The following is a 26935-nucleotide window of genomic DNA, read 5'->3' as shown; positions in this document are numbered from 1 at the left end:
CAAACTCAGTCTGGGGAAGGGGCGGGGTCAGGCGCAGAGATGGCCAGGGCCACTGGAGATGACTGACGATGACGTGGTTCATGGCCGCGTGGATGGAACGATGCCATACCGTGCAGAGGACAGGGAGCAGGTGCAGGGGCCTGGCATCCCGTGTCTTCAAAGGCGTCCTGACTAGCTGAGTCCCGTGCGTGGTGTCAAGCTGCAGCAGAGTGGGGCCTGATACTCACAGCTCTTGGACATGTTAACGAATCTGATTCCATCAGTGATGGGAAGGCGGTGGAAGGGTTTAAGCAGAGGGTTGGGCTGGATAAGTTAAGAGTTATGTAGATTATTATACAAGCTATCTTAGTTAAGAGTTCCTTGGAGGAGTCCAAGCCAGCGATGATGGGTGTGAATCAGGGCTGGTGAGGGGTGGAGGGGGAGATGTTGAGAAATTGATTTCGGAAGCACAAGGCCATCTACTGAACAAGGGGCATAGACATTCCTGTGAGCCTGGCTTTTATAACGGTGGCGATACTGATGCCAGTGAGCTAACAAATACAAGAGGGGTGGCATCGTGGCTGGTGCCTGTAATCCCAGCACTTTGGGAGGCTGAGGTGGGAGGATTGCTTGAGGCCAGGTGTTCAAGACCAGCCTAGGAAACACAGTGAGTCCGTCTGTACTAAAGATTTAAAAAATCAGCCAGATGCGGTGGTGGGCACCTATAGCCCCAGCTGCTCAGGAAGCTGAGGTGGGAGGTTGGCATGTGACTGGGGGAGGGAGTCTGCAACTATGAACAAGACCCCGTGTGAAAAACAAACAAAAACGAAGAATGCAAGAAGGCGGCAGCCCTCAGAAGGAAGGGGGTGGCCAGGCTCAGGCGCTGTGTTTGAGATGTCTCAGGAATATCAGCCATAAGATGTGGGGAAACAGATACCACCTGGGGGGCTTTGCCCAAGCAGTCAGAGCTGGGGGTGCTGGGCTGGAGTCCCTCTCCACACACACAGGTGGTCGTTCAGACTTGACGCTGGATGAGAATCACTGGTGGGAACGCCGGGGCTGACGCGGGGAGAGGAGGAAGGCAGGGGCTGGAACGTGAGGAAGCGGAAAATATTTACTAAGGATCGATGGTGTCAGGTGTGGTTTGGAAGCCCATCAAAATTAATTTTAAAGTATCGATTGGATTTGGGAATGAGAAACTCAACTAGTGACGCTAGTGAATTCAGTTTATATTGAGTCTGTATTCCAGCAGCTGCTCACAGGGGGCTGGTGTGGAGAGATGAAAGGAACACCCTGAGTGGGTTTCCACGAGAGATCATGGGGGACACCCCAGCAGCGGGTGTCTGGGTGGCTGAAGGGAGAACGAAGGGGCGGGGAGGGGGGCGGAGTGGAAGAACAGGGAGGAGCCCCTGGGTGCAGCGTTAGAGGTGCTGAGTAGGGTGCCCAGGAAGGTGCTGGCGGAATACCGCCAGGAGGGACAGGGCCGGACGGAGGGTGAGGGCAGAAGAGAAGGTAGAGGGCCTCCGGGCAGATGGCGGGCGGTGCTGCCCAAGGGGCGGGCTCTGGAGCCTCGTTCGGCTGTGAATGTTTTGTCTTCCTCACGGGCTCAGTGGGAGTTTTAAAGATTGGTGACTCTTCCACCTGAGGTTTACATCCCTGCTCTCCATTCCTGTTTGCATTGGGAGAGCTGACGGGGGAGGAAAAAGAAACCTTCCTAACTCACAGGTTTCTTAGTCCCAGGGTTTGAAACCCTCTCACCATCTGTTGGGTGAGGTGCTTTACCTGGTACCTACTTCATCATGATACTTAGATGATGAAGATTTATTAACTCAATAGCTAGGAAACTTAAAACTAACCTGTGGTGACACCTAAAATTAACGAGGCATTGACTGAATGCCTAAAGAATCGATTCTTTAGTCTGTTCACTACTGCATTATTCACAATAGCAAAGACACAGAATCAACCTAAGTGCCCATCCTTGGTAGACTGGATAAAGGAAACATGGTACAGATACACCATGGAATACTATGCAGCCATAAAAAAGAATGAGTTCATGTTCTTTGCAGAAACATGGATGGAGCTGGAGGCCGTTATCCTTAGCAAACTAATGCAGGAACAGAAAACCAAATACCGCATGTTCTCATGTGTAAGTGGGACTTGAATGATGACAATACACGGACACGCAGAGGGGAACAAAGGACACTGAGGCCTTCCTGAGGGTGGAAGGTGGAAGGAGGGAGAGGAGCAGGAAAAGTAATGAAGGTGCTGGACTTCGTGCCTGGGTGACGAAATGATCTGTGCAACAAACCCCCATGACAGTTTACCTATGTAACAAACTGCACATGTGCTCCTGAACGTAAAAGTTTAAAAAAAAAAATGCTAGAGTTAAATCCATAGGGGTTACCACAGAAAAACTTTTCTTCTAAAAGTGTTAGACTGAATTTTCATAATCGGTAAATTTAAAAACATCAACTTCATAGTGGTTACCATAGAAAAACTTCTCCTAAAAGTGTTGGACCGAATATTTATAATTGGTAAATTTAAACACTTCTGTGTTGTCATCGCCAAATAGCTAAAGTATCCAAAGTGGATCCTGGGAAGCACAGGTGGGACTCGGGGAAGCTGGCTCCTGGTCTCTGCCTTTCCCAACCTTCAGGCAGGAGCCAGCCATCTTCCTGAAATCTTAGTTTTTAATATAAGCCATGTAAGATGACAATATTTTTCTATTGATACCTATAATGTCCTGGTGGTCTATTAGGTGTCGGGCACCAGACCAGGACTACGATGTCTGTCATCTCATCTGTTCTCAGCACAACCCTTATTCACGAAGTCAAACTTGTTCCAACCAGTGTGTCCTGGCGTCAAGATTTGAACCCAGGTTTTGCTGAATCTAAAACCCTCAGTCTCTCCACTGCAATATGTTACCTTCGGTTTATAAGCTTTATTGCTGTTACTTTCTGCTGATGACCCAAGGCATTGCTGCACCCACCATGCTGGGGGGAGGCTAGATGTGCTCATGGAGGAGTCTGGAACCTCTGACACCAACTTTTTAAATTTTCACATCGTCTTTCACCACAGAGCCATCCACGTCACTGTTTACTCCTGTCATGAGTGCTGGTTCCAGGCATCTGGACGTTCAAAACCAATGTCCATGATCTGCTGTGCGTGCAACTCCAACCCTATGACTCAGCTCGCTAAGCCCCACTCCATCACATCCGAAAAGGAGATGAGATCTCATTCTAGCCTCTTCACAGGGATCACTGAGTATATACGAAAAATCACTATGCCCTCTCTGCTTCAGAATAGACAGGTATGCATGTGGATAAATACATCTTAAAAAGCCATTAGTACCTTAAATGTGTTCTTCCTACTATAACGTGAGTTTGTAAAGTGCGTATTAAAACCTATTAATATTGTAAAAAGACTAAAAGGTGGAATAGCCCGACTGGGAAGCAGTGCCAGGAGGAGGTTGCGTTAGAGCTCAGGGACTCAGGGACGTTCACTTGCTTATCGGAAACCTATTTATCTTCCAGTGACCTCTTCCACTTTTAGTTCTAACCTCAAGGCCAGGCTGCTGAGGAGTCAGGTTCTTCCAGGAGCTGTAACTATGTAAAACAGCACGGGCTGCAGTCGCCTGCAGGGAGAACAGGGAGTGCGGTCTTAAAGTTGACGTAGCCGCCAGCTATACCCTCAAATGACAAGAGAGCGCAAGGCACCCACTGGCCACATGCTGTAAAACGTGTTTACTGAATCTTAGCTTATTCCTTTTTCATAAGCAAATGTGAAAAAGTCCAGTTTAATAAATGTGGATTAGATGTTTATTGTGCTCAATTCATTGATGCCATTAACACGTCTTTGCCCTTACCAGAGGGGAATGCTGGCCTTCTGTGTTTTATATCTATGCATACGTTGGCAAAGGTGGGGGGTGGAAGGAGGCAGCACTCTCCGCTGAACCTCAGACTCATGGTATCAGGGCCAATGGCCTCCAGGGCCCCACGGATGCCTGGCATCACAAGAGGGGACCCTCTCAGAACAGAGCAAAGTGGCCATTGCAGAGCTCTGCTGAGACAGCAGGATCATCGGGGGTCTTGAGGGAGACTGAGGAAAAACATACTGGTTTTAATTGGACCCTATCAAGGTTTCTTTAGAAAACAAAACTGTTAGGCCCGGTGCAGTAGCTCACACCTGTAATCCCAGCACTTTGGGAGGCCAAGGCAGGAGGATCACAAGGTCAGGAGTTCAAGACAGCCTGGCCAGCATGGTGAATCCGGTCTCTATAAAAATACAGAAAAATAACTGGGCATGGTGGTGTGAGCCTGTAATCTCAGCTACTCGGGAGGCTGAGGGAGGAGAATCACTTGAACCCAGGAGGCAGAGGCTGTAGTGAGCCGAGAACGCACCACTGCACTCCAGCCTGGGTGACAGAGCGAGACCCTGTCTCAAAAAAAAAACAAAAAACTGTTTTCATTTTCCATTTGTTTCCATCAATTTGGGGGACAATCCCAACATTTCATTCAAGCCCATTTACATACAATGGAGTTTTGATCATGTTACAATGGGTTTGGCAAAATACACGTCCTGCTGAAATGCTGGTGATATCACAGTTTGAATGACTTATTACTCATTTAGAAGCACAGAGTACATTTTTATAAAATAAAGCAATGAAGTGGATCAGCGAACCTACTGTCTAAAATGGTAAGAATAATTACTAGTTTTGTTTTTAAGTTTTATCTCAGCCTTTAAAACATAATGAAATCATATAATCTATGTGAAAGCACTGTAAAAATGGTGTATATATAGATACAAGGCGTTGTTATTCCTCATAACTTTGCTTCATTAGTTTAACAAGGACATATCAGTTACTTCATAATTTTACCAAGTAATTAAGCGAACTTAATATGTCCGTGGACTAGACTTTTGTAAAATAACTACTTAATATTTTATTATTCTGGAGATTTTTTTGTTACTTTTAGGGGAAAAGCAGAGGTGAGAGGGAGCTGGCATTAGTTCAGGTTCAATGGTTACTGTTTTAATTTGACTACAACTTTCACCAAGTTCAGTGATTTGTATGATTTTCTATCTTTGTTCTTGGTGATGTCAGAGGCCAGTGAGAAAGGCAGATGATCCCTATGCTGAGCATATGAGGAAAGGCAGGAGATGCGACGCAGAGGCACACCTCCTGGACCTTCCGTCCCCTGGACCTTCCACTGGAGCAAAACTGCCATCACTTCCCTCCCTATGCATTCACTGCATCTTTTATAGGATATGCGTGGTTTGCTTTGTTCGCATTTAATTTTAAAGGAAAATGTCTGTTGCTATAGAAATACTTCTCCACGCTGAGACTGCATCACACTGGCAGGTCTTGGGGCTTTTGGGTGTAGCAGTCAGCATCTCTCAAAGGGTAGATCCAGTCTCACGTCCCTAAACTTTCACGGCAGACAGTGGGTCCACAGAGCCAGGCTCCACGGAGGCCTAGCAGCAGCGGGAGCGCAGATCTAGGTTGGGCCTGCACCCCGCAGGGAGCTTCTCTCCCGGCTCCTTTCTCCTCTCCTGGCCCTCTTGCCCTTTCCACTCTTTTCTTCAGCAGTGTTCCTTCTGGAAACTCAGTTTACCTTCCAGATGGGTTCAAGTCTCATTTTCTCTACACTTTTCCACAATTGCATAACCCCGCAAGCCAGGGGCCAAGTGCAGACACCCCGACCACACGGCATGTGCAGCCAGTGTGTTCTGAAGCGATATCAGTTAGACCAACTTTACACATGCCTTGGCCCTCGATAGGCAGATCCTTTTTTAAAGAGAAGAAAAAAGAAATTCTCTGATTCCCTGCCATTGTTTCCTAGAAAAAAATCTGCAAGGAAAGGTTTGGCAGACTCCCGGGGAGTGTGAAACGTGTGTTTGGCATGCAGTCACCTCGGCAGTAATTTGCATGTTCCAGGCTGTCATTCCTGGGCTGTGTCTGACAAAGCCTGCAGGGGCCTACACAGGCGTGCACCGTGAGATCGCTCCTTCTTCTCTGCACTTCAGTGACTAAGAGCAGAAACCTTCAGCTAGGGCTGGTCACTGTCCTGGGTCAAAATGCAATTCATAACAGCATGTGGCTCTTTATTCAGTCATGGATCTGCTCCCCTCTCTCCTCCCACTGCGTGCCCCCCACACACACACACACACGCGCGCACGTGTGTGCATAGGTGGACATGCATAAACACACTGGCACATATGGATGTGCAAACGTTCAAGCACACGCACGCACGCACACACACACACACACACACACACACACACACACACACACTTGAAGTTGGACATAAAGACCTTGATATCAACATGGAGGATAAGGCAAGCGGAGGCAATGGTCCGTGATGACATGTGTCCTTCACAGACAGGCAGACCCAGAGCCTCTGCTCCAGGGAAGGGCTGCATGGGGTGGGGGCATGTTGGTATTTACTGCCAAAGGGCTCCGGGGCCTGGTGCCATATGCGTGCTTCCCCACAGGGCACCTGGTTGTGTGCCCTGTCTCAGGATCAGTGTTACAGCACACGTGCAGCATGCGTAGGGAAGTCTAATGGAACATGTAGAAAAACTCATTGCACCCTGGCAGCTTCCCACCTGCCCACACCTCACATCCACTACCTGCAGGTCACTATAGCCATCAGCTGGCACGGGACACTTGAGAGCTCCTGAGACTCCCAGGAAAATACTTGGTGAAGCAGGGGAGGCTGTCAGGGTGACAATGACGGACCTGCTTTTTAGCCAGTGCTAATGAAGAAGGGAGGTAGTGAACTTGGCAATCCTTGTTGAGTCCACATGGGAGCTGCTGACTTGGAAATGGGGTCAAGGGTTCAGTATTCATGGTCTCTTCAGGATCCTCAAAACTCTTAGGTGGCGATGCTGAATAGACCCTCTTCCACACTGCACATGCGTGTTTTAATTAGGTGCACAGATGTGCATTAAATGGAGGTGAGAGGGGCTCAACCAAAAGCTCTGGAAACTCCCTTAATTGACACACATCGGGTGTGGCGTAGGCTCTCACCTGGCTTTCCTTCCCCGCCCCCAGATGCTGGGGAGCACCTCGCTGCTGAGGGCAGGTCGCCTTTGGGCCAGCACCCCCTTCACCCACAGGCCCGTGTTGAGATTGCTGACTAGGAGGCAGCCAGTGCCAGCCTGGGAGCCGCATTAGTGAGTGGGCGTGGAGCCCCCGGATGCCCCTGGAGAATTAAACATCTCTTCAAAGGACAGGAAGGCCATTAGCAACTTCTGGCCATTAAAGCCCTTGGCAACTTTCAGCCCAGTTAACCAAGCAGATGACCTTGAAAAGCCCTGTGCTATTACCTTGCCTAGTACCTTCATATCAAATTGTTGATAGCTTGCCTTTCCTTGGGAGGGTTCCTCTGTTCCCTGCTTTTTCTTCTTTCTCTCCTAACCCTCACAAACACGCAGTAGGTCCTGCGTGAATTCAGAAGCCTCAAGTCCTCAGACGCTGGGCTGCGGCTCCAGATTGGGCATTCTGCCGGAGCACCCAGGTCTGTCACGTAACAGCGGTGTGGCGTGGGGGACAGGAAACCCACGTTGCTCTGTGCCTCAGTTTCCCCATCAGCAGACGAGGATGCTCACAGCATCGACCTCATGGGTTTACTGAGAAGTTTAAGTGAGGTGACACAGGTGCCTTCGCACAGCACATGAGGACCTTCAGCACTCTGTGTTAGTTCTGACTTTCATCACCATGAGTAGCATGTGCACAGAAAGCCCATGTAGGCTTCGCAAACAAAGGCAAAACCTCAGGAGATACCAAATTTTTGCATCAGTGCCTGTCTGTTCACATTTTAATGTTGCTATTTCTCATTGGAAGAAAAAAATACTATTATTCGAAAAAGCGGTAAAGTAAGAAAAACATTTACTCTGATTTTTGCACAACAGGAAAAATCAAAGTAATTTGGTTTCTGCATCAACCAGAAACCAAATGGTTGATGAGGGAATGTTTTCTGTAGAGAAGTCCTCCAAGTAATAAATAAAGAATGATAGGCTATCACTTGTAACTCTGGAGAAATGGTGGATCCAGGCCTTGGGCATCATTGGCTCTAAAGCCATGAGGTGAAGAGGTTGAGGGGAGACTTCCTAATAGGTTGGTCAGGCTGACAACCTGAGCATCACAGGTCCCCACCTGCCAGCTGTCAGGCTGCAGAATGGAGGGGAACCAGATGTCGCACGCCACCTCCTCTGGAGGACACCACAAGGTCAGAGCTGCAGGAGCTTAGGCGTCTGCACTAACACCAGCATGTGAGAGACTCAGAGGCCCAAGGAACCTGTTAAATGGCACCAAACAAGTGACCTCAGGAAAACACAGACTGGGGTCCCTCTGCCCAGCTTATTCAAGAAATAAGTCGCAAGAGGTAAGGCAGGGAGGAGAAGGAAGGAAAGGGTATGTAGCCCGAAAAAGAGGATTCAATACACGTGTCGGTAAGATGCCGCTGCGGATCTTATTTAGATTCCAATTCAGAAACAAACAAGCTGGGCCAGGAGTGGTGGCTCCCGTGTGTAATCCCAGCACTTTGGGAAGCCAAGGCAGGTGGATCATTTGAGGTCAGGAGTTTGAGACCGTCCTGGCCAACATGGTGAAATCTCGTCTCTACTTAATAAAAAAATACAAAAATTAGCCAGGCATGGTGGCACATGCCTGTAGTCCCAGCCACTTGGGAGGCTGAGGCATGAGAATTGCTTGAACCTGAGAGGCAGATGTTGCAGTGAGCCAAGATTGCACCACTGCACTCCAGCCTGGCCAACAGAGCAAGACTCTGTCTCAAAAAACAAACAAACAAAAGAAAACCAAACCATATTAATACATGTGTGAGACCATGCTGGAAGTGTGAACCCTGCTTGGATATTGGATAACATTAAGACCTTTTTGTAAGGTTTGATGAGTGGTTATGTTTTTACAAAAAGAACCATTATTTTTAGGAATTTATGCTGAATTATTTCTAACTGAAATTACATACTCACTTGGATTTGCTTCAGAGTGACCCATGCCTGCATGAAGAAGGGTCGGGTGTCAATGAAACAAGTGTGGCCCCTGTGGGAGCTTGAGGACATACCCCGGGGGCTCAGCCCCACTGTGCCTATTTGAATCCTTTTGTTATAAAATGGTAAGAAGTAAAAAATAACAAAAAGAACTTGAAACAAGAAGCACATGTCATATTTGCCAGGGCTCAGTTGACAAAATTAAATGAAACAATAAAGACAAAGAACCCGGCTCCCTGGGCATGTGGCAGCAGAGCAGGACAGTGCTGGGGACGACAGCTCGCAGGAGCCTCGGAGGTGGACATCCCAGCTCAGTGAACACACTGTCACTTAGGGCGGGAGCTCTGCTTCAATGTGCATATGAATTTGTGGGGTATCCATTAAAATTTTTTGTACTATTTTTTTCTGTTTTTTTTTTTTTAAATTATACTTTGATGTCTGCGGTACGTGTGCAGAACGTGCAGGCTTGTTACATAGGTATACGCGTGCCATGGCGGTTTGCTGCATCCATCCCCACGTCATCTACATCGGGTAATTCTCCTAATGTTATCCCTCCCCAATCCCCGCACCTCTGCCATCCCTCCCGTAAACCGAGGCCCTACATAGACATTCTGCTACCTTATGTCTCGAATGGAGACCAGACTTCCATGAAGAACAAAGAGCAAGTTTGGAGGTTCTAATGGAAGTAGTCCCAGAACTGTTCTTCAAACACTGGCTTAGAGCCAGGTGATCCTCCCAGTAGTTTCAGAAGCAGGTGCACTTGGTGGGACAGACTTGCTTAGCCAGGCTCCAATTTCACAGACCCGTGTTTCTGGCAAGAAGTCAGTCCGCTCATCTCTGCAGGAAACACAAATGAATTTGGACTCCCCCAAGCTCAGCTCGGACCAGCAAGCTCACCAGAGTCCTCCCTGAAGGCAGACCCGTGTGGGGCACCAGATGATATTAGCAACAGAACCAAGTTAGAACACGGGAAGTGGGTTGGGTGGGAATGCAGATGGTGCCTGCCATGCACAGAGAAGGAGCTGGGGCGGGAATGCAGGTGGTGCCTGTGGTCCACAGCAGCTGAGCCCTCCACCCCTGGGAGGGCGGGGGGGGCTGAGGCTCTGCTCACGTCCAGATCGCCCCCTCCTCCTGGGCACACAGGACGCCTGTGCCTCCCAGTTTCCTGGGCAGTGGATCGGGGTCTGGATCTGACTCTGACTAAGGGAACACTGTGGCCTGGCCTGAAGCACCCTGCAGGGGTTTCATGGCCCCACTAATTTCTGGAAGGCTCTGATTCCACAGGGCAGAGCCACATACTGAAGGGTCTGCCCAGCTGGTGTTCAGTGGTGACATGAGCAAACAATAAACTTCATCAGGGCCCTGCTTTCTGAGTTCATTTCTGAAATCACGTTTTAAACAGCCTAGCCTATTCCGGCTGGTTCAGACCCTGGCCACGTTTACAGGTGTCGGAAACGTTCTGCTGCTTTCAGGTAGCCGTTTGCACGTCTACTTTTATCAGTGCTCGCAGTAACTTGCTTTGCCACCCTGTGACCCTTCAATTTGTAACCCCATGGCCTTGGAAAGGTAGCAAATCAATTGACTGTGAGCGTTGATAAAGGCAGTAGCGGGGGCCTTCAAGACCACCCTGTTAGGTGTCTAACGGAGAGCAGAGCTCCAGGTAGACCGTAGAAGTTAGAGCTTGGCTAAGCGGGTGTACCCTCAGCATAAACCCCACCACGTGCACCGGCTTCTGAAGCTACCAGCAGGACCACCTGACCCTAAATGAGTGTTGTTCAAAGAACGGTGCTGGGACCGCCTCCTTCAGAATCCCCAAGCTTGCTTTTCTTTCTACATGGAGCTCTGATCTCCATTCAAGGCCTGAGATGGGGCCTTCATTGCCACTCCGTTAGCTAAGATGCCAACTCTCATCCTCCCTGCCTCACTTGTACTTATTCATATTTTCTGTAAGAGCAAACCATCAGTTGCAAATCTGTGACAGGCATTCTGAAGAATTATCAATGAAATATAATTTATTTATGTCACCTAACTAGTGACAGGCAACATAAATTCTATTTCATTGATAAATTCTGAAGATTTGTCAACGAAATGGAATTTATGTCACCTGACGCTAGTTGCAATTAAGTAAGAAGCAAAACACCAACAAAAGGACTTTGGCCTTCTGCAGTGTGGAAAGCTCTGAAAGGAGTCTTTGCCTCAGCATGTCTGGGAAACTGTCATTGGTCCATGGCAAAGGCGAAATGGGACCAGGTATACATCTTATGTCTATCAGAAAACAGCAAAGTTCTTGCTTCTCTTTTTCATTGGGAGAAATATTTTTTTTTACCTCATAATTCTTATTGATGCATGTTTCATGTAGCAAAAAATGACCTCAATATCATCCCCTACGGCAATCCGGATATTTTTATAACTTAAAAGAATACATATAATTTATATAAATTTAATTTCTTATGGATATTAAACAAATATAGTGTACGTAATTTAGCCCTTTTTGATAAGCTTGGCTAAGTCAGATGATCTGACTGTGGTGACGCAGTGAAGCTCCTGGAGTGTTCAAGGTCACGTAGGTGAACAGGCGTTTGGATTTAGTTTTCCATTTTGTTTTTTTCTTATAGTTATGCCCATATCATGGGTCTTTGCACTCTCCTCCTCTATCCCTTTCTTCATTTCTTCCTTCCTGTGGTTTAACTTCTTTAGGTCTTTTAAAGAGTGTCTGGGAACTTTTCACTTCCTGCTGCCGTCTGCGTTTCATTCTGCTGGTACCTAACGCCATGTTTTACGCATCCTGCTTGGAAGACGGTGGCTCGCACGACTCTCAACAACATATGTGGGCATCGTGACATCTTTTTGCTGCTTCATCAGGGTGGGTCCAAGCTGACCGAGTTTCCCAAACCTCTGACTTCCAAGTAACTGAGGAGGGTGTCAACACTGGCTCTTATTTTCTGGTTACTTTTCAAGACCTAGACGATGCCTCGCATGGAGTAGCCACCCCAGATGGCCAGTTGACCAACTATCCTTTTTATTTTCTGTGTGGGAATGAATTGGAAGAAATGCCATCTGCGTAAACTTTTGATGTTCTGCGAAGTGCTTTCAGGGCATGTGAAAGAAGGACACGTGCCATCGACAGACATGGTTTTCAGAAGCGCACACACACACCGTCGCTCAACGACCAGCCTCCCGTATCCCTGGCCTGTACAGCTTCATTCCGTGCACACAAGTTTTCAAGCTGAGCGTCCTGTTGGACACTTTATTTTCATGAGGAGGACACAAAACGGGTAAATGCACCGTGATGGGGGAAAGAACGGCACTCAACGTTCACCTGCAGCTTCACCAACACACACTCTGGCTTAGAAAACTCTCCATTTGCTGTCACTCTTTCCTCCTCGCCTGGAAATAAGGGGCAGTTGAAGCCGGCCAGCTGCTTTCCCAGATGAGCCTCTGCTGGAAGAGGGACCTGCGTGGGCTCTCCTGGGGCACCAGAAGTAGAGCTCACAGGCTTCCCCAGCCAAGGACAATTCGTCTTTCCTTAAGTTGGAAAGGAGATTTCGAGTTCTATGATCTACCTCTGACAGTTTAAAATATGTCTCTAAGAAAATGGATGCAGTAAGGTTACCTTGTAACTTTGTCCATATTAGACACCAAGTAGAGGTGGGGTACACAAACCAATTACACACACACACACACATTCATACACTACACACACAAGCACATACACACACACACACGCAGGTGCACATATCCACACACCATACACACAAAAAAAGAGACATCCACACAAGCCACACACACACACACACATGGACATCCACAAGCCACACACACACACACACATGGACATCCACACACCACACACACACACACACACACACACACACACACACACACAGACATCCATATGCCACACACACACACACACACACACGCACAGGTGCACACAGACATCCACACACCACACATACACACTCACACAGACAGACACACACACACAGGTGCACACAGACATCCACATGCCACACACACATTTTCCTGAACCTCACAGACATTGTGGCAAGCTCACGCCTAAATATGTCAACATTTACTTTCTAAGAAAAAAACACATTCTCCCGTATAATCCATGTGTAACTTCAACAGAAAAGTTAATATTATTTAAATCATATCATAAAACATACAGAATATTGGGAATATTCACAGTTACCCAATTGTCCATATGTTCTTTATAGCTGTTTCAATGTATAAACACAACTAAGATATAATGTTTTCCTTTATTAGTCTAAAGAATTTCTTCCACAATCACTGCTGTTTTCTCACTTTGTCACCTCATAGCTATTTCTTGGAGGTTGTATTAAAAAATACCTTTTAAAAATAATTTTGAGATTCTGACCATTATTGAATAAGTAAATAAGTAATAAAAAAATCTTCTATTTTATACTTTGTAAAGCAAGTTTCAAATTAGACAAGTTTGTAAAGAAGAGCATACATGAAATATCATGAGAGCTATGAGAAACCTAAAGCTATTCAAAAGTAATAGCGTTTATTAGGCATACACCATTAACTAGAGAATCTGATAGGAGAATTTCTCCCTCTTCTTATATGCATTTCCTTCCTCATCTCCTTATTTCCTTTCTTAGTTACGTATCCTGCCTCCCTCTTTTCCCCTTCCCTCCTTCCTTCTCTCCCTTCTTCCCTTTCGTCCTCCCACAGTTACAAACTGATGAGCCAGCGTGGCCATTTTGCCACAGGTCACTCAGGCAAGTCTTCGTTAAAGAGGAAGCCCCCTTCACACCCCTCCTGTGGCCTGCCTCCCACCTCCAACACCATCCGCCATTTTGTTTCATTTTGCCCATCATCTGTTGTCACTCTTCTCTGATCCCAAACATTTAGATTGAGTAACGTGTCTCTGTATTAGCAGTAGCCATTGAAGAAGACTCCACCAGCGTAACTGTGTATCATGAGGGGAAAGGGTGGCGAGGCATGAGTTTCAGAGTCAGAATTCAAATCCAGAGCTGTCAATCACTGGCTGTCACCTTGGTCACGTTATGCAAGCTATGGATCCTCAGTCTCCTCATTTGTAAAACTGCGTGGATAATCCCTTTCTACCTAAAACAAAGGGCCGGTGAGGACACATTAGATATCTGAAAGCACCCTTCACTTTTCTTTTAAACTTTATTTTTTGAATATGAGATATTTACATTATTCAAAAATAAAGAAACAAATGAATAAATGAATGAAGAACAATGAAAACATTTCCGTCTCAACCTGCCTTTTCCTTTGGTAACCCCACATACAAACATTTCTTTTAGTTATTTTGTCTATCTGTCTAGTTTATGCAAATACATGCAAGTGTGTGTGTGTGTGTGTGTGTGTGTGTGTGTGTGTGTGTGTGTGTGAAGTCATAGTTTTGCTTCTCTTCTGCATCTTGCTTTTTTTCTTTAACAAAATATTCTTAAAATCCCTCTGCATGGGTTCAGAGTGCCTCTTCATTTCTTACATAGCCGCATAGGAAGTGAAGGCACTCTGATTTGAATAGCATAAAGCATAACACAGATGCAAATCAGATCGCTTCTGCCTTCCTCTTTTATGGCGAAGCAAGTGTGCCTTGGGTTCTTTGTGAACCATAATGAGGGTAACCAGGGTTTAAAGGACCGGCGCTTACTTGCCAGCCTCTGCACTGCAGGCTTTTCAAGGACTGGTTTATGGAATCCTCAACAACCCTGTGACGTGAGAAACATTCCCACTATTTTACAGATGAAAACCCCAGGATTTGAGGGGTTGAGTGTAAAATTTGTTGATGTTTTCCAAGCTGTATTGTGAAGTCTTCCCTCTCTTCTTTCCTGCTGGGCATGATGATGTCTGAATCCCACCTTGATCTGCACAGTGTTGCTGACTGTAAGCCCATCACACACACCTTCATCTTCAAACCAAATACCCTGTTCTCCTGGAGACCCTCAATAACTTCTCCTGGACTCTGTCAGCAGCCCCCCTGCCCCCAGGCACTGGCGTTAGCTCCTCCAATCCACACCCCACACTGGAAAATCAGACCCTGTCTCCTCTTTTGCTTAAACTCACCCATGGACTCTCACCATCTACAGAGCTTAACCTAAACCCGCCATGCCCACCCTGCCTCCCCTCCAGCTTCCTGCTCCCAAACCTCTGCCTTCCCTGATGCTGGCCCCACGTCTGAACTGTCCTTGTCTAAGTCAGAAGGTGTCCTTGGAGCCAGCGGGGAGGAGACTCTCCAGCCCTCCACTCCTTCTCTAGGAACACTCAGATTCTCCCCTTTGTGGGGCGCCGTCCCCAGGACTTTGCGGCTCCTTCTCCGGGTGTTCTGTCGTTGTGGTTGTGGTTGTGCCCCTACCCTTATTAAATGGCTCAGCAAGCACAGCTTTTCTGCAGAATTCTCTGATTCCATTTTTATATAACATCTCATGTCATAGTTGACTCAAACACATGTTATGTAAATGCGCAAAAGAATATATTCTTGTGTATGGATGGGACGTTTGAAATAACTCACTTAACAATGCATTTTATCTTAAATAGTAGGTATTTACTTCATTTAGATATGGGCTAAGTTCTATGCCTTCACTTGCACCCAAAACGACAATGAATGAGGAACTCAAACAAGCAGGTGACCTCACATGCGTGGGATTGGTGTGTGTAGACTGGTGAGGCACGTGTGGACCTAGGAGTGACTGTGCAGAACGGTGTGGGCTCAACAGGACGAGGAAGCATGGGCATCCCGGAGGCTCCAGGTCAGAGGGGTGTGCATTGTATCTCACTGAACAGAGCAGTATGGGAGCATGCTAGGAAGTCAAGGGCCAAGTCATAGCCCGACATGACAAGTAATTCCTTCCACTACTTTTGACCCTCAGTTAGAAGCGCTTACTAGGTGTGTTGGGGTGCAGGCAGAAAGTTCTGGATCTACTTTCAGGCTTCATAACACTTACTGCAGCTTCTAAATTATGAGCAAATAAAAACAAGGCTTTACCCGGGAAGATAACGGACTCATCCATGTGGAGACTGATAATTTTGGGGTGCCTACATAGGAGACATAGAAAGCAATATGCTGAGAGCCAGGAGCACAAATAAGCCACACTCCACCCTCAGGGCCGCAAGCTCTCCAGCCGCTTCCGATGACCCCGAGTGCTCCGGATAAGAGACCCTGGCGTGGAGACTGGTCAGCCCTGAGCGCGTTTCACTCCAGAGCCGGAATCAGCCTTCCAGCTTGGTTGTGCCTCTGCTACCTGAGAGCAACTCTCCTTTTTCCAGTAGTTTTTACTTCCAAGAAATAATGGAGGCCAGACCCACCCCAAACCTTTCTAATGCTCAGTCCCAAGGCCCTAGAGAAGGTGACACGGTTGGTGATGTCTTCACTTGGGCAGCTGCCATCTGGAGGGGAACAGGGTACTTCTGTCCTCATCTCATTTCAAAATCCATACAGCTCTGGGAAATTCTAAAACATCTCCTGCATTTCAGGGACGAAATCCAGTGTTTCAGACACTTACAACATGTAACCCTTGTAACAGTTCTGTGAAGAAGAAATTCTTACGGCCATTGTACTGACGGCGAAACAGGCTCAGGTTCAAGGAGCCGGGTAACTTCTCTGCAGATGCTGGGGAAGAATTAGGATTTGTTCTCTAGTCTGACATCCTATAAGTTTTTAGGAAATTTCTGCTGGACACAGAACAGCTCCTGGGCCTAGCAGACTTTCCTCTGACCGCTCGCTGGGCAGCGCGGTAGGAGTGCACCCTGCAGGCTGTGCTTCTGCCGCTTCTCTCTCCATCACCTCTTCCGACTTTTTCTGTAATAATATATTACCACGTAGATTCCTGTCTTAAAGACACACAGATTCTAGCAAGTCCTCTCCGTGGAAAATGTCAGCTAATACTCTGTTTCGGCTAAATGACGTATGATACAGATTCACATCCTAAATATGATTTTACAAAGTCCGAGGCAAACGTAAGGAGCCTTTGAAAAAGCTGATGCCATTATTAAGGTCTTTTTCAGCGCTCACCTTTTTACCAAGCTGGTGGTGTCCAGTCCTCTGCAACTGGAAATCGCTCTCTTTTGAGGTTGGTATTTTATTCTCCACATTCTCTCCATTTTTTAAGATTTGTATGTTTATGTTTTTGTCTTGTATTTGCAGAGGGCATGGGGAAAACAGGCTGAATGGAATCCCACCTCACTCCGCTGTGTGGTCTGGCCCTGCCAAGTGGCCACGTGCAGCTCTGCCCCACAGACTGCTGACTGGCATCATTCACCCTTCCAGGAAGACGCTTCTTTTGGCATATGTGCGGTTTTAAGACAGAACTCCCTCTTATCCAGGCGTGGAAATACCCCTTCCGGCTGGATTTAGTGTGCGTCACATCCCACACAGTTTTCAGGATGATATTTCTAGTCAGACAGGGTGATATAGCCACAAACACACTGGAAACATTTTCTCCTCTTGAAATCTTAGGAGTCTCTTGAATTCTGCCCCAAACTCCACAGAGGTGACAACCTTGCTGTCTTCACCCTTCTTTTGGACTTTGTGGAAGTTTCTGGTAGCTCACGCTGGGTACCTCGCCCAGGTATCAGCAAAGGGCTTGCCTGTGAGCAGCATGTCTGCAGACGGCAGCTTCAGACTGCTGTGCTAGTTTGCAAGGGTCTGCTCACCCAGGGAGGGGTTAGCGGCCATCCTCTTCCAGAAGTTACTGTGGCTATTTCAGAACTGGGAACTTAGGCCTTCACCATGGGGTGATGAACTCAAGCCCATGGGCCAAATCTGTTCTCTGCTGATGCTGCAAATAAAGTTTTATTGGCAGACGGCCATGCCAATTGCTCGCTGTTGCCTCTGGCTCATTTCAGACAGCATGGCAGTGGTGAGCAGTGCACAGAGACCACTCCCTCCACAGAGTCTAAAATTTTACCTGGCTCTACAGAAAGTGTTGGCCCACCAGGCCTATGCAACACAATGATTTACAAATTGTCATTTTATAGCTTACTATGTGAAGACACAGTCTCACTAATATAGCAATGTATCCCCATTTTATAATACTAAATCTATTTATTTCAACGTACTGTTTTATATATATTTCATTTTATCACCCATTTACTAAAGTACTTATGACATACATACAGAAAATAGATATTGACCATCCCCTGAGAGTCAAATACTAGTCTTTGAAAAATGAGAACATGGATAAAACATTCCAGGAATAAGAGGCTCTACGTCTACATCCTCCACAGTGTGTGGCTGTCAGGGTGGCCTCTATGTACTGTTACCACAGCCCTGAAAGTGGACGTGATTGGTGAGGACTGATGGGGACAGAATGAAGAGAGCGGGGACTGAATGGAATGACCCACGTGACACGCAAGCATTGCCTGTGCATCCTGCTCCTGTTACCACCTAATTGGACCTGGAGGCCCTGAAGATCTTTGGATGACAAGCTCGTCTTACACCCAGAAAGGTCTGCTCACACAGGGCCTGGCTGGAGGGATCCTGGCGGACACTCCCCTAAGGATGGCAGACTCCAGGGCAAAGCCGGACAGGATTTCGGCTGCTGGAACCTCGAGGTCTCTTTTTTCCCTAAGTCCAATTTGCTCTCCCATTCCGAAAATGGACACCTCTCAAAATCAAATGGAATGCCTCAGCGGAGAACCTGACTGAAAGCCAAGTATAAACATGGGTGTTTCTTTCAAAACCAGCGCACTCTTTTTCCTTGTTGCTTCGTTTAGTTCCTGGTGAGATTTGTATTTGGATGCTTTGTATCAAAACACATTGAGCATCCTCATTTAGATGTGAGCATCTAACTCAATGCCAGAATGTCAATTCAATAAAGCCACATGTAAACATTACACCCTTACAAAATATTTCATTAAGCCTCCTTAACTTATTACTAAAAATCAATGGGATGAGATAAAATAATGTACGAAACACCTACAGCTCAGAAACTTTAACTGCTTCTGAAGCCAAGTATTCACGAACACTCAATGTGAACAGATTCTTTTGTTTTTTGTTGTTTTTTTTAACCTCAGGGAAATGTACGATTAAACATAATGACTCCCCCAAACCGAACCAATGAGTGCAGTGAGTTTCTTCAGGAAAATGAATAGGGTAGAGACAAAAAAATAATTAGAACAACTGTGACCTATTACCACAGTTCATAAAGCTCTTAAACCTGGCAGCGCCCACCAGCTCGTAGCATATGGAAGACAATCCCAGCCTCTAATTTCTGTGTAGTGGTAAGTAGTTCTATTATCAGACAGGCAAATGGGGCAGCCGGCAGACGAATAAATCACAATTGCACAGTGAACCTTAAAATGTGCCACAGCTTTCCTTACAGAGCATGCTGAGAAATTACCACTTTTACCAGAATGTTCTCCTTTTCTTTATCAGAGTAACTTAGATAAAAGTAATTCTAAATGTGAGTACTGAGAAGAGAATACCAGAGTTTCCGTTCCATTCACTCATTCAGAACCAGAGACTTTGCAGGGCCTGAGATTTGGACCATATTTCAGTCTTGTCCACCTCCAGCGCTAAAAATATGTGCTGTGAGGTAGCAGCCACTGGGTATGTGCCAACCTCACCCAACCCCAGCCCTCCAAATCAGATCCCACATGCTTTACCAACCAGTTCCTTCCGCTGCAAGTGTAGCTGCTGTGTGCAGTGATTCCACATGAACCATTTCCACGCGAGGGTCATGGGCACCATTCCCTCCCACTGGCCACCCCGAGGCATCCTCTCAGCGCCCACGAGGATCCTCACATCATCCCTGTCCTATATAACTTCAGCAGTGAGAACAAGCTATGCCTCATCTAATTTAACTGCAAAGGGCTCTTTTTGGCACGAATTGTCTCTTTGGAGAGGATGCACAATGCAACTTTAACTGCCTCCTGGAAGCCATGAAGCGCCAGGCAGCTAAGACGAAAGTATTTACTCAAAGCAGCAGATGGGACAAGCACCCGAGAAGGGACGGCCTGCAGCAATCCCGGAGCCCCGCGTGGGCAGAGCTACCTGCACTCCTTCCGCGCTGGGTGGGCGATCTCGGGGCCTGATACTCTTCTGCCGTCGACCAGGGTTTCAAGATGCCCGCTGGACAGGAATTCACCAATTCTCCTCTGAGTTCATTTTCTAAAGGAGAGAGCGACAACACAAAATACCGTGAGGAAGGTACTTCCCCCTGTGCTGTGAGACTCACAACAGCTACATTTCAAGCTAGGTAACTGCACCTTGAGAAGATGTGTAAATAGCTTTACTCAGAAACCTTGTTATAAACTCTAATGATGGCTAAGTAGAAATACTTTTTAAACATTTAGTTAATTTACTTTGAAATCTAAGATATTGAACAATTTCAAATACATGGCTAGGTTTGAAGGTAAAACCAAATGCACTTAATATTTAGGATGACCCATTACTGGCCCATTTCTTAGACTACTGCCTTCTTTAACACTTTGATGTAATTAGAAAACAATTTACTAAGGGAGAAAGATTTTTGGAAATAATGGAATTTCATTCATACGAAAATACAGTTTCCTGATGACAAGGCCATTTCCAAATGTCAGCTCAATTTCATCTTACTATAACAGCGACAAAAGAAATTACCTTCATTAATGCAAACATAGAAATTATCAACTATCAAGTTCTTCTGCAGTGCTATCTCAGCATTAGAAACCATTGACTGTTCTCACTTGAAGAGGAAATACCTATGTTATTTCAAAGTCTACCATCAAGGGCAGAATTTGTTTTATTAAACAAAACAATGAGCTAGAAAATCAGAAAGTGAGAGGGCGACGCCTCAGTCAGGTGCAAACCTCCAAATTCCGAGAGGCTCATAAAGTGCGTCTCTGGCAATACAGACAAGTGTTAATGTGCCTCCCAGAGGTGCATCAGGAGAAGGAAGAGGCCCTCAGGGACTCCCCGTGCTGTTTACGATCAGCTCCATGCAGCAGCATTACCATAAATCCTCACAGATCCTGTGCTTCCTGCCTGTCATAAAGATGATGGCCAGAGTGCTTAGCAAGGAGGGCTTGAAACAAGATCACACAAGATTTCCTCGGAAACGCAAAGGCAGCCGATAAAACGCAACCATAACAACTATTATTATTTCCCCTAATAAGAATTTACTAAAACAAACACAGAAAGGACAAGGTAATTCCAAAATAGATACATGGAACTAGAAAGGTTTTAAAATTACCCTGAAAAATCAAGGTTCAAAACTTGAATGAGAGTTAGTGTGTTTGTCTGTCTGCAAAGTCTACAGTCATCAGTTCGGAGCTGTTTTGTAACACTTAAAAATATACTTAGCTTTTAATACACATTATAATTTGGGGTTTTATTTATAGCAATGTACAGCCATCGACGCTGGAAAATCTCTGATGACAATGGTGTGTTTTATGACTTTTTCTCAACACCCATATAGTATAAATGTGGGGGATTCTCGCATTTTCTTCCTCAGGCAAATGCCCCCCGAAACATTTTTGTATCAGATATACCACCTTGAAATCATCTACAAATCACCTAGATTCAGGAGCATTCACCCCTGACAAACAACACCTTCTTCTTCCTCAGATTTGCATTCTGATCATTAATGCTCAGAATTCAGCCCCACGTCCTGTGAGGCAGAGACAGATGGAGAGCACATGTGGAGAGCCCCTCCCAGATAACAGAGTCTGAAGGCAAATGTGTACTCAGTGGATACTCACTGCAACGTAGCCTCCTTCATTTTAACTTTTTGAACTGGGTACCTACTTCCTCAGTAAGATTATACGAAGGCAACTAGCATATAAATGATATTATTCATATTGAAATAATATTATGATTTAAAAATATACCTATTCTTTTCATCAAGTGTTATTGATTATATGAACTGTCATTACTGCTGGGTGAGCAAGGCCCATCACAGCCGATCTTGGTGTGAACATTTGTTGAGTGAATAAAACTCTCTGAAGTTCAGGTTCTGTATCTGACACTAGCAGGGCTGGGCTAAAAGTTTACTTTTTTTTTAAGCACCAAAACTTTAAGCAAGAATCCCGCTGCTGTGGCACTTGATACGAATCCTCAGGCAGCAAGCACGCTATGTCTACGAGGATTGTGGCATGCTCCTTGTGAGGCTCACCCAGACCTTCTTTCTACGTGTGTTGTATATTGAGTGTAAATTTGTAGCTGAGTCTTGGCTCAATGGTTCTGGGAATTACTGTGCAAATGTCTTTCTCTCTGAGAAGCACCTCCACAGCGGGGTACTGCTGAGGGAAGGAAGGACCAAGCTCGTCTTCCTCCACCCTCTCTTGCCAGGGAGGTGCTCCCCACCCCTGTGGGACGCACATGGAAAGAAGCAGCTCCTGGTGACCTTTTCTGCAGGAACCAGCACCCTGAGTGCGCATATTCCTTCCTGTCATCGCTGCTTCTCTAAGATTTCTTGTCAAGAAGACCTTTTGTTTAGCTAAGTGTTGCTGAAATGGCACTGCCTCTGCCTGTCTGGTAGCCTGAAACACACCTGCAGGATTCGCTACGACTGGAAACGGGTCACGCTCTTTGTTTTCACCCTAGAAGTTCTGTGTGCGATTGGTTAGAAGATGAGAGCTGTATGTTGACAGTGCTTCTTTCTCAGGCATCTAACACTGAATAGCAAGAACCAGACAAAATTGCCTGACAAAAAGTCCACCTCCGACACCACTGTAAGGAGAAGGTGAAGCCTTCCTCAGTGAATGGAATCCGTCTCAGAGGAGCTTCCGACAGGTGCGTACAGACTCCCGGGCCTGGGTTTGCACACTTTCCTGGACCCTGGCCTCGATACTGTCTGAACAGGAAAACTGCTTTAAGAAGGTTTCTGTGTCCTTCAGCAATCAAATTTGGGATCCATGATGGCCGGAGAGGACAGCGCATCACAGCAGATGGGCGGGCGGGCGGGCAGTCCTGGCCACCTGTCCCCATTGTGGCTGGCAGGTGCATCTCCAGCTCCTTCGCCTGTTTCTGTTCCTCGTCTCAACCTACTGACAGCCAAACGCTCTCCTTGCCCAGGCGCTGGGTTCAGATGAATAAGCCGCCTGCACTATGGCACACATAGAAGGTTCTCCACTAATCTTTCCTGGCTGAATAAGGAGCTTGTTTCCTTTGTACCAAGTTATATGTATCTCAGCTCAGTGCACTGCTCATAGCCTTTGTGTTAGGAGATGCTCGTGACACAGTCACTCAGCTTCTACTTGGAGATGAGATTTAGAATATGTCCACTTTCAGTTTTTGAGAGAAAAGAAAGAAATGGTAATGAATGGGGACATCTTAAAAAGAAAAAATAGAAAACCAGGAAAACAACGTACCGCCAGTTTTAAAACCACCCTTCTCGCATTTGAACACTCACATGCCCTTTGCGTGCTTTAATCCTACGTCAATTACGTATTTGTGGGATGACTTCAATTATTTGGAATATTTGAATGTAGTTTGGCAATTAAAAAGGTTCTGGTCTACCTCCCATACGTGGACGGTCCCATCTCAGATTTTCCCGTAGATCACCTGTGCAATATCAATATTTAGAACCTAATTTTTTTTGAGATAGAGTTTTGCTCTTGTCACCCAGGCTGCAGTGCAATAGGGCGATCTTGGCTCACTGCAACCTCTGCCTCCTGGGTTCAAGTGATTCTCCTGCCTTAGCCTCCCTATTAGCTGAAACTACAGGTGCCCACCATCACTCCCGGCTAATTTTTGTATTTTTAGTAGAGATGGGGTTTTACCATGTTGGCCAGGCTGGTCTTAAACTCCTGACCTTAAGCGATCCACCCTCCTCGGCCTCCCAAAATGCTGGGATTACAGGTGTGAGCCACCACGCCTGGCCTAGAACATAACCATAATCTCAACTTCTAAGTAAGAGACCACTGATTCCAACATGTCAACTAACCACATAAAAGGACACCAGCAAATTCAGTTTGTAACCTGGAAGTATTTACAGATAAAGACATCATACAAATAATCTATCCTCTAGTTTAGAAGGTATTCTTAAACTTAGACATGTACCTAAAGCCACAATTGCATTGTTTTACAAAACTGACCTTGAAGTGGAAACAGGTTTGTTTCCCACTGTGGCTTAGAGAGGGCCAGTAGCACTCCCATGGCTGAGGAAGGGGATGGAGGCTTCCCCGTCTGCTGCATAATGGGGACAAAGTCTTGTCAACAGGGATCTCAGGCAGGTTTGTGTGGATATAAATGGAGCAACCTGCTGTGTGGAGAATTTGGCAGTGTGAATGAAAATGTTAAATGTACCTATGCTAGCCTGACAATTCCAGCTCCTGGGATCTACAAAATATATATTCAGTCACACGTATGCATAGATACCTGCATAAAATGTTTCAATGCAATACTGTATATAATTGAAACTCCTCAGTGATAAAATGGTTAGCTTAATTGTAGTAAATAAACAAGCTAGGACTGTCCCAGAAGCCCTGACAAGGCAGAAGCTGCAAGATGTGTGGCAAAGTGCTTAGAGAATGGTGCAGAGAACATGCAGTGTCACCTGCTCACAGTGTCACCTGTTCACAGTGTCACCTGTTCACACACAGCAAACACGAACCAAGGGCGTGCTCGTCTGTTCTCACACTGCTAGAAAGAACTGCCTGAGACGAGGCAATTTACAAAGGAAAGAGGTTTAAATGATTCACAGTTCCACAGGACTGGGAAAGCCTCAGGAAACTTACAGCCATGGCAGACACAAAGCAGGCACCACATCGTACATGGTGGCAGGTAAAAGAGAATTTGAGAGAATGCAGAGAAAACTGCCTTATAAAACCATCAGATCTTGTGAGAACTCACTCATGATCACCAGAACAGCATGGGCCAATCACCTCCCGCCAGGTCCCTCTCTCAACAGCTGGGGCTTACAATTCACAATGAGAGTTGAGGGGGGACATGCAGCCTAACCATATAATTGGGGCACGTTTTTCACCAACATGTGCACGTGTGTAAACACAGAGGATGACAAAAGTGTGGACACAGACCCAGTGGATAACTGAGATGACCCTGGAGAAGGGAGGGGAGTTGTGACAAGTAAGGGCTTTCACTTTTTACTGCAAATACTTCTAATTATTTATTTCATAGGATTAAATACAGTTTACTTATGAATGAAAATATTTATTTTATATAGTGTAATAATTTTATTGCCGAAGAAAATTTATGTAACATTTATGTAACAAAATAAACTGAAAAATTTAATGATTTGTCTATTAGTATTTTCAAAAGATGTGTATCAATTACTGTAAAAAATGACTAATAAGTTTAGGTTAGAAGTTTACACTCCCAAAGTCACGTAATAGTTGCAAGCAACTTGCACTCCCCAGACACCCAAGGCATTTGCTGCTCTATAGTACAGCTTAAGATGGGCCCTGGGATGCACTTGCTGCCTATACACCAACAAACAATGCAGCAAGGACATCACATTTGTGCCTGAGTAGATCATTCTAGCTCATTAAAAAACATTCTTCCATGTGAAGCAAAATGACATAGAAGAGCAAGGAAAAGTGGAGGCAATTAGAACAAAGGATGACTAGGGCCGTGTCAGAACAGAGAAGGCAGCCTGGAACCCTCGCCCTCCTTCCTTCTGCAGGATGGTGCTGATGAGGTGGGCCTTTGGGGCTCCCTCTGTCCCCTAGGGTTTGCCATTAGCCTGCAGCCCACTCACGGACAGTGAGGACTCATCACCAAGGCAGTTCCAGCAGGAAACACGCATGGTAGAGCAGCTTTTGGCATCGTTGAATATCAACAGTGAAAGCAATTGTAAGGATGGTGTAACCTGCCTCTTCACTTTTAGATTCGGTCACTGTAGTCCAGAAACCATAAAGAGCCTGCCCGAAATCATGAGAAAAGCCAGTGGAAGGCCCAGCGCAAGGCTGCAGGTGTGCAGTCCCCAGCATGCCTTCCTCCAACAGAGTCAAAACCAGCTTAAGGAGATCTAAGAATTAATTTCAGTGAATGTTATTAATAACAAGCTGAAGTCTCCAGGGCACATGGGAGACATTTCATGGGGCATAGAAAAGGTGAGGAATAGCACTAGCCAAGGAGAAGTAGCTGGGTTCTGCCATTCACATGTCACAGGCAACACCTGGTCTGGGAGCCCTTGAGTGTAGGAACCTGAGGTACTGGGAGTGAACACCCAATACCCCACACACACCCCTGCCCAGCAGCTGTGGACATGGCTCAGGAAGCGGCTCATCCATGCACGGACCTTTCACGCTTCTGGTGCCCTCTGATTTTGGAGAACCCAATGGTTCTGCATCTCACTGAAGCCAAAGCTTCCCAAGAGGCAAACGCCCAGATAAATCCCCATCAGAGGACTCAGGTGAGGCCGGCCTTCCTTTCTTTCCTGGGAAGCCCCTAGGCTCAGATGCGAATGAGTTCTGAGTTAGCTTAGCTGAGTTCACTTCACCGTCCCTAGCAGACCCCCAAACCTGTTCCTCCTCCCCTCATGCTGAGCGTGGAATCCCTCAGAACGTGTCTGTTCTGAATGCCTCTGACCAAGAATAAATCAGCACAACGGTCGTGATTTGTATCATGATCCTCATCACTGTTATCACTGTCATGATGGCAGCTTACATGTGTATCCCAGTTTAAAGTTAAGTTATTTCACACGCAAACACACATGTAAAGGAGGTAGAATTATGCCCGTTTTACAGACGAGGAATCCGACGTTCGCATGCACTACTTGAGTGAGGAACAGTCCGAGTCAGGGCTGGAACTCAAAGCGCTCACCCTGGCCTGTCTCCCAGGCCCCCCGGAGCTCGGCCACATGGTATTTCTGAATTCTTAAGACTTACCACCGCCTTACGTGTCCTTTAGTTTAAGCAATTTTGTCCTCTCCGTGTCTCTCAAAGAGGAACTTTGCTTCCTCGCTGGTGCACACCCTTCCTGTCTCCATGCACACCTCAGAGATTTTTCAGCCTTCACATCACATCCCACCATTTCTTTTTTTTTTTTTTTTTTTTTTTT

General features: G+C 46.2%; 1 protein-coding gene across 23 annotated transcripts in view; it reads right to left on the bottom strand.

Annotated features, from left to right (window-relative positions):
* MYT1L (myelin transcription factor 1 like) overlaps positions 1–26935 on the bottom strand; it is a 525406-nt gene that overhangs the window by 349446 nt on the left and 149025 nt on the right. For all 23 annotated transcript variants that reach the window (XM_032294258.1, XM_032294269.1, XM_032294279.1 and 20 more), the window contains one exon: positions 19985–20101. The gene's annotated coding sequence lies outside the window, so the exon portion shown is untranslated. The remainder of the gene's footprint in view (positions 1–19984; positions 20102–26935) is intronic.

Source organism: Sapajus apella, unplaced genomic scaffold (genome assembly GCF_009761245.1).
Source record: "Sapajus apella isolate SASKATOON/1434 unplaced genomic scaffold, GSC_monkey_1.0 scaffold31, whole genome shotgun sequence".
Taxonomy (NCBI): domain Eukaryota; kingdom Metazoa; phylum Chordata; class Mammalia; order Primates; family Cebidae; genus Sapajus; species Sapajus apella.
The sequence above is the reverse complement of the archived record's forward strand: the minus strand, read 5'-3'. Positions and strand labels throughout refer to the sequence as shown.